Here is an 8,929-nt window from a genome sequence, read left to right as displayed (position 1 = left end):
AAGGCATCCATATTATCTTACCCCTTTGGATTTTTGCATTTGTTATCTGAACTCCTCTTTAGATGTTAAGCTTCCACATACAAATCACACGAGAAGGGCAGAAAGGAAGAATCGCGGTCTGATCTTCAAGCTTTCGCGAAGTGTGCGTCTCTCCATCCATCAGAAGGAAACCAAGCACACATTTTGCTGTCAGTACATTATAAAGATGGGATGGTTTAAAGGCTCAGTTTATCCCTGGTTTGTGGTTGAGAAAACATGGAAACCAAAATGATCTGAAATTGGAAGCTGTAGGAAGGAAGGCACTTGCCAGGCTGCACTTGTTACTACAAAGCAAAGGCAGCTGAGAAGTAAGGAATCTGTCAGTAACAGATGGGCCGAGGATTTAAAGGAACCTGCATGGTCAGAAAATCAACCAATATAAAAACACCGCCAAAGTGTGGGTCTACATATCACTCAGGACTCCCGGCACTATTACCCCAATGCAAGGGAGCTGCAATGAGCCTATGGAGTGCAAACATTGCCATCAGGTTGGCATAATGGATTTAGATCACTGGATGAAGTTATAGATTCTGGATATATTTCTAGAAACCTCAATAAACTTTATTTTTAAAGGTGTTTTTTTTTTTGCAATGTGGAAGTAATTCGGTAATTTACATTTAATTCTTTGAAAGAAGGAGTAGGGATAATAATATAACATTATACTCATTACCCTGTTTGGGGGCAGATATTTGATTGATTTTCCATATTCTACCATATTCACCTGTCAACAAATTCTAGCATTCTTTTAGAGGTGTGGAGAAAAAAGAGGCCATGTGCTTCAACATTTATACCACCCTTTCCTTGACACCCGACCCGCATGCCTGGAAAAGAGTCTGGTTGTATTTGAAAGAGAAACCAGTGCTTTACAGCTTTACACATTTACACATACAACTTTAGGACATCCCCCATATTATTTTTTGTCTTTGAAGTCACATAAAAAAACTTTTCCGCCCACTGGACAATGGACATTTCAAAATTCTGTTGTGCATTGGTACCTGTCCTGAGTGGCAGTGCCTAGCTTTGCATGTTTTTTTTAAACAGTAACTTACATATATCTAAATATATATATTTTGCTTTGCTTATGGTCTCTCATGCAATTCCTTGGATAGTTTAAAAAAACTGCAATTCCACTTTGGCTTATTAACCAACTCAAAGGGATGTTTGCTTACTAAGAAAAATTATCACCTTGCAAGAAACAATTGACTTAGCTTGGTGAAACTGGTAATTCAATGGGGTGCTGAGAAGTTCCTGGCTTTGCCCCCTTTCAGATGAAATAGAAAAATGAGTGTGGGGGCATAAGACAGCCTAATATCTTAGTATGTAACTGTGCAAATATCAGGTCTTTGCGATCCCTAAAACTGTTTTTTCTTTTAGTGAGAAGCTGTGATGGCAGAGGCAGTTGGAGTTACGGGCCGTCATGAAGTTTATATTTCTCCAGGGAAAGCCAGTAAGTCAGACTGTGCATTTCACCGTCAAAGATGAGCGCCGCAGTTGGCGCCCCCCAACCTCAACTGACCCGGAAACCAGCCATGCTGTCCCTGAGCTGATTTTTGAGGACCGGCGAATATCCGCAAAAAAGATCGCCCAGATACTTACCATCTCACGGGAGCATGTTGGGTTTATCACTACTATCCTAGACATGGCAAGCTTTCAGCGAAGTAGGTGCCGAAATGTTTGAACAGTGATCAGAAGAAGGAACCAGTTGAAGCATCCAAAGCCGTTTTGGCCCATTTTGAAGCTGCACAGAGTTTTTGGCTAGGATAGTGACCGAAAATGAAACCTGGCTCCACATCTATGATCCTGGAACAAGGATTACAACAGTCAAAGCAATGGTGCCACAGCGGGTCCCTGCGGCCGAATAGGTTCAGAACCCAGAAATTGGCCAAAAAAGTAATGGCACCCGTTTTCTGGGACAAAGACAGTATTCTGTTGGTGTACTACCTACCTCAGGGCTCTAGTATCACCGGACAGTATTATGCTAACCTCCTGGACCAGCTGAAGGTGGCAATTAAGACAAAACACCATGGAGAGTTGACTAAAGGGATCCTTTTTTTTTGCAGGAAAATGCACCTGCGTACACGTCCAACTGTGTGGCTGCCAAATTGAAAACCCCGGGTTTCCAATTGGTCCCCCATCCCCCCTACTCACCTGACCTGGCCCCTTCAGACTATTATCTGTTCCCGAATTTGAAGAAACACCTGAAGGGGAAACGTTTTGAGGACATTTCTGACGTCAAAGATGCTGCTGAGAGCTGGTTTGCGGCCCAACCAAAGGACTTTTATTTGAACAGTCTATAAACGCTGCAACTACGCTGTACATAGTGCATCAGTCACAGGGGGGAATATGCTGAATAAATGTGGTATTTCATAACTATTGCTCTCTTCTTTCTGGAGAAAGCCAGGAACTGCTCAGCACCCCCTCGTAGTTTTCTTTGCAAAGAATACCCAAAAACATGGAAGGAAATCTAAAAAAAAAGAATTTATTTATGCCCAAGATTGGATAGTTTAAATAAGCAGAGCTTCATCTAATTTACTAAGCCAAGGAAAACATCTCTATCCTTTTTATCTGTCAAAAGTTTGTATTTCAACCTGATTGGTAATCTTTACAGCCATCTCTAGAAGAGGCAGCAGGCTGAGGAGGTGATTTCTCCTTTATCAAAATTCCCCTTGCACTGAAGCTCAACTGTTTGCCTTCCAGAGCTGCTTCCATTTGCAATACGAAGATTAGTCAGGTAGTTAAACTATTTGTATATAAAGTAATACCATAATAAAAGTGTATCAAGCTGTATTAATATACATGAAGATAAAGTGGGGAACTGTAGGAACCTCCATTAGGTATTGCCCTTTAGCAGTCAGAAATCATTTTCATTCTGACTTCTGCAAAATAGGATGTAATTGGCTAGTTAATTGCTCTCAATATTACAAATCAGTGTTTATTGACTCCGGATATATGTTGTCATTTAAAATACATTTTAACACATTGTGCCTATGAGGGTGCTATTGTTATACATTTTATATTTTACCAGCTGCATTGTAGCTGTGGATGATGTCAGTGGCATCCTCTATCCTCCATTCCTTTATTAAGCTTCATCCCTCCCCAGTAGTAGTCTCAGTTTACACTCTCCAAGGATAGAAAAGATACACTCCCATCAGTGAACCTGGGTGATCCAGCAAACCTGCAATAGATCTGGTCCAGGATTAAAAATGTTTGCTCATAAATAGCAAATGACATTTAGGAAATCCATTCAAGATTTGCTGGATCATCCAGGTTCAATGGCATGAAAGTGTATCTTCTCCAACCTTGGAGAGCTTTAGTAAACAGGCCCAATGTGTAAACTGAGACTTCTATTTGGGGAGGGATGGAGAGTAAAGGAAAAAAAGATTTGAAGATGGAGGGAAGGAGTGTTAAAGGTTGGAGGTATGAAGGAAGGAGGGTGGAAGGATGGAGGGTGGTTGGATGGAGTAAAGGGGTATAGACTGATGGAAGGTAAAGGGATGGAGAGTGAATGAATAAAGTATAAAGAGATGGAGGAAGGAGAGTGGATAATTGTTGGGTGGATGGATGGAGAACAGAGGGGTAGAGAGTGAAGGAATGGATAATGAAAAGATAGAGAGATGAAAAGATGAAGGATAGAGGGATAGAAAGTAAAGGGATGGATAGTGGAAAGATAGAGGGATAAAGGGATGGAGGGTAAAGAGTAGATGAATGAAAGGATGGCGGGATGGATCACCGAAGGATGGAGTTAAAGAGGAACTAAACTCAAAAATGGCTAAAACAAAAAAAATCCACTTACCTTCAATTCTGCAGTGCAGTCAATCAGTCCAGACGTCTCTTCCATCAGATCCCACGTTGTCCCGGCATCCATCTCCGAGCTGGCGCTCTGGGCACCGCCATATTCTCCTCTTCTTCCTGGATCTTCTTCCTAGGTCACCCGACCCAGGTGCAAGATTGGGTGACGTAGGTTGGAAAAAAACTTGCTGATTTCATTGCGCATGCATGAGATCGGCAAATATTTCTCTTCTAACGAAAAGGCTCCTTTTGCGCATGCCCGAGATGCTTGGGCATGCACAGAACGAGCACCCAAAGCCTCCTGAGATGCGTGACATAGGTATCCCGAGAGGCTTTGAGCTCCCATTCATTCTTGACCTAGGCAATCAAAAATTAGGGGGAGACGCTGCATCCTTTTGTAAAAAAAAAAGGGTGTTGCATTTAAAAAACATAAAGAATTTTCACCTTACAGAAAAGGGTTGTCTCCCCCTTTATGTACAGTGAAAATTCTGTGTTTAGGTCAACTTTACGTAATCCTTCCAGGTCTCTCTGGAAAGAGCAGCACCCGGCCTGATGAGATGATCTCTTCTATCTGAATTCATTGTGCACTGGAACTCAACTGATTGCCTGCCAGAGTTGTTTCAACCTCTTCTAGTTTGAGCTTTGCAGTACAGGCATTAGACAGGGATGAAGGGATGGAGGGTGAATGGATGGAGAATAGATGGATGGACCACAGAGATATGAAAGGATGGAAACAATTTATTCTTGGCTGTGAGCACCAAAGCCCATTAGAAAGCTCCCAACCTGCCAGGGGCAAAGCAATCTCATTGTATGCAAACAAGTATAAAACTGCCTTCCTGCCTTCAAACAGAAGTCATTTGTACTGTCATCACTTCCATCATGAGAAGAGTTTACTATTTGTTATTTAAGTGAACTTTAAATAAATCTCTGACACAAGAATATTTTTTGAAGGAATCTTTGACTTTTGGTATTAGGAGTCATCCCTGTGCTTCAGCCTATTGCATTTGGGTGATGCCATCAATCTGCTGCAGGCAGAAGAAAGCATTTCTTCAGTCTCCAATCAGCTGTGTTCACAAACATCTGACACAGATCAACCCCTGCTGATGCTGTTCAGATTGCATGGAAATAGAACGAATTCCAGATGTTTGGGCTGCGATTTTAGTTTCATGTCTGCATGAACACCTTCCTGACATCTAGAGGCGCTAAGGAAGTTTGTGCATTATCTTCTCTCTAATGATCACTAGAAGTCACATAGTAAGAGGCTGCACGGTGCTAATATCTAAGCCCGGGAAGTAGACACTGATTGTGAATAAAGATGGCTCTGTCCTACTGGAGAGGAAATCAGATGAAGACTGCGGCCCTGATTTTTTAAAGCTCCACAAGGCTGGAGAGAATATACTTTCATTAGTTAAGCTGGGTGATCCAGCAAACCTGGGATAGATCTGGTCCAGAATTCAAAGCATTTGCTAGCAAACAGCAAAAGACATTGAAGAAATTCATTCCAGGTTTGCTGGATCACCCAGCTTCACTGATGAAAGTGATTTCTCTTCAGCCTTGTGGAGCTTTAATAATCAGGCCTATTGTCAGGGGGAGTACTGTGAGTTAAAAAAAAACCTAAAAAAATTGCACATTATTTAGCATGCATACACTTAACATGAAAAAAATTACTGGACCGGATGAGCATTCCCAGGTAGCGGTGCACCGGCCACTGACATGCGTGTGTTCTCATTTAGTAGGTAGCGGTGTCTATCTGCCTATAAATAGATTGTAAGTGCTGAGCGCTGAGTGAGTCTCCAATATGAGGATGTAAGTTGGATGGATTCCCGCTCCTCCAGCAGCCACCCATCAAGGTACACTCGGGCCAGACACTGGGCTCAGACGCTCCACTTCTCCATCCAGCAGGAGAATGAGAAGAAAAAAAAATTCTGACGCCAAGTTTTTTCCACCTGGCAGAACCCGGAGCAGTGAGTGTATATTTTGAAACCCATTACGGAGGGAGTGTGACTGGCTTTACATTTCTCGCTGGGTGGGAACACTCGTCTCAATGTTATTCTTGTTACCTAGCCCATTATGTCGCCAATGACGTCTTTATTGCGGAGTCTGCTGAGATGAGGGGGGACCAGAACTGGACAGCATGCGGGGCCAAGAGGGAGAGAGGGAGGGCCACCGGAGAATGATGACCTATCCGCCGATCAATTAAATTTATTTATCTATCTATCTATCTATCTATCCCACTATCTATCTATCTATCTATCTATCTATCTATCTATCTATCTATCTATCTATCATCTATCTATCTATCTATCTGTCATGTTAATTGTATTGGCATTCCATTTACGGTACTTCTTTGTACTACCTAAAAGTAACTTGAAAAATGAACTTTTATTATTGTGCCCCCTAAAATATAGGGACCCACTTAATTATTACGTTAGATTAATGCGGCTTCATGTCCAAGTAGTCAGTGAAGTCATGCACCTTCATAGGTGTGAATGGGCCCATATCATTTCCTAAATCAATGTGAAATCTTTGTGTTTCATCCCTAAGCCCATATCAGGGAGTACTGTAATCTCTATGGGTGGTAATAAAAATCTGGCACACATTATTAGCAATCATGCATTTAGCACTAATATATAAATATGATGCCATGTCCACTTTAGGTTTCCTGTGCTCACAGAGACATTTAGGACCCAGTTCAATCTCAGTACCCTCATTGCAATATGATGCAAGCGTGCAGCAAGGTGGCCCGGCACTAACTGTGCAGAAAGGCGAAGGGTCCTCATAACGGGAATGACAAGTAAAATTCCAACACTGGAAAGTTTGCTTTGCAAGGATTCTGAGAACTCGTTATTTTAGTCACACGAATGACATAATTGCATAAAAACATAATTTACCGGAAAAACAAGCTCAGCCAGAATGACCTTTACTTTACAATAAAAGAGCACCAAACCTTAAAATAACTGGCTGTGTGCAATTTCAGCAAATGGGGCACAAACTAGGTTGGAGGGGGGGGGGGGGGGGGTGGGGGGGGGGGGGGGGGGGGGGGGGGGGGGGTAAGCTGCGATGCTTTTTTTTGGTATTGCAAATGAAACTTTTAGGTGATAAAATATTAAAATGTATTTACATCAGGTTCATTTCCATGTTCCTATGGTTCATATGGGCGCTTATTGCACCTACTGAGGGTTTACCACTTTTGAAGCAGTGTTGATATGCCCAAAGACCTGAATATCATTAAAATGATTGAAAGTGGTGCAAACCCTTTATTTGCAAGTGCTTGAAGGAGTTTTGGCTAAACAGTCAGGTACGCCAGATGATTCTCAGAGGTCTCCTGATGTTGGTAATCAATCTGCCATGACCAATGTGCACTCCTATGGAGGAAAGCAGTGAGCAGAAGTAAGTGCGCCCCAGGCAGATCTGAACATTTATTTGCTAGTTGTGGTTGTAGCGCTCTGTTTTTAGAACAATAGCAGGATCTTCTTGTAACATTTTGAAAAGAAACATGAAGGCTGTGATTGTGGAATTCCGCAAATGCTAATCAAGCAGATGTCATGTTGACAGTAGCAAGCATGGATGGTAATCCATGATAATCCATCAGCAATGGAAGCTCCTGTCCTTGTAGGTGGAAGTGTGGATTGTACAGATCCTTGCATTGCAAGTTCTCAGATACAGCTTCTTCTCCAGCAAGGAAAACAGTGAGCAGCATAGTGGCGACACCGCTAAATCTTCTGAGAGTGGGCAGCAGTGCCAGTGACGATCTCACAGTGAATATACAGATATGAGGCTGCACAACGGAAGTATTTTAACACTAGAGGAGCATTTCTTAGGGTACTGCTTGGACACCAATCAAAACGGAAGTTCCACTTTAAAAATGTGTGATTTGTTAGAGCTTTATTACAGAAAAGAATAGGCAATGTCTCTTCTGCAATGAGTGCTCCATGGACTGTCAAAATTATGCAGTTCAGAGTAGCTTGCTGGGAAACTTGGTAGCCCTGGCTTCCCCTGGGGTTGCCAGAATAAAATAAATTCCTGCATGAAAAATCTAGGATGTAAACAAAGTGTGGAGCTCATAATGGCCATGGATGACATTGAGATTGGTTACAAGGGCTGATGTGGGTCGAAGGGGCAATGGCCAGATCTCTGCACATGGACATCCTGAGTAGGGGGTCCAAATTAGATTTTTGGTGATTTATGATATGAAGCCTTCTCCTGCCATCAATTTATTACCCTCTTCATTTTGGAAACCTAAGGGAAGTACCCAGTTCTTCCAGGCATGAAGGACCATGTAATCCTACCCATGTGAAACTTTTAGGCAATCCATAGGCCCATGTGACGTGCAGCTTTTGCAGTAATTTTCTTTCACTCTGTTGAAGTGATGGCGGCATTTTTTACAATGGGTTTCCTGAATGAGCAGACCATGACTGTGTTATATGTGTTGAAAGAAGCCTAGGCAGCTAGTGCCCCTTTTGCCAACCCTCTTCCAGTTTTCCAAGATTTGCCCACTATCGCCCATTCTGTTTTGCCCGATAGGGCTGATTAAGCCTTATTCCTTCCCCGTACTCAATATAAAAACATCTCCACGTAGGAATAAGTAGACAAACACCAGCTATGGCACTTTTATGACTAGCTTGTGACTTTCCTAGCATCACAAAGCCTTGGCCAGGCCAAACCAGGCACTCGTTCCAAAGCCCAGCTTTTATAGAGCGTGACGGCCAAGCAAGTGACCTGTTTTAGCACTTTGCAGCGAAACAGGGCGGGGCGGATTTGGAGCTTAAAGTCTCGGGGCCCCTATTACTAAGTAGCACTTGTCGTATGAGATCATAGGTGAATTGGGATTCCCCATGAGTGAGTGAGACTATGGGAGGGAGGGGGGACACTGCCGAGCACGGGCTCAAGAAACAATTACTAGCAAGGACGCAACAAATCCAAGGAAGGCTAAATTTAGCCAGGAATGAGTGCAACTCCATAAAGCCGGCAAATAAAACACGTTCTGATGTGAAATCAGAAAGGGGCGGGGGAGAGCCAACCGTTTCATTTCCAAGGGTAAGAATTCTTGAAACACTTTGCACAAATGGCTGGGAAACGACAAAAAGAGTTGAGTGTTTTA

The sequence above is a fragment of the Pyxicephalus adspersus genome, chromosome 3 (assembly GCF_032062135.1).
Source record: "Pyxicephalus adspersus chromosome 3, UCB_Pads_2.0, whole genome shotgun sequence".
In the NCBI taxonomy this organism is placed as follows: domain Eukaryota; kingdom Metazoa; phylum Chordata; class Amphibia; order Anura; family Pyxicephalidae; genus Pyxicephalus; species Pyxicephalus adspersus.
Note: the sequence above shows the minus strand (reverse complement) of the source record.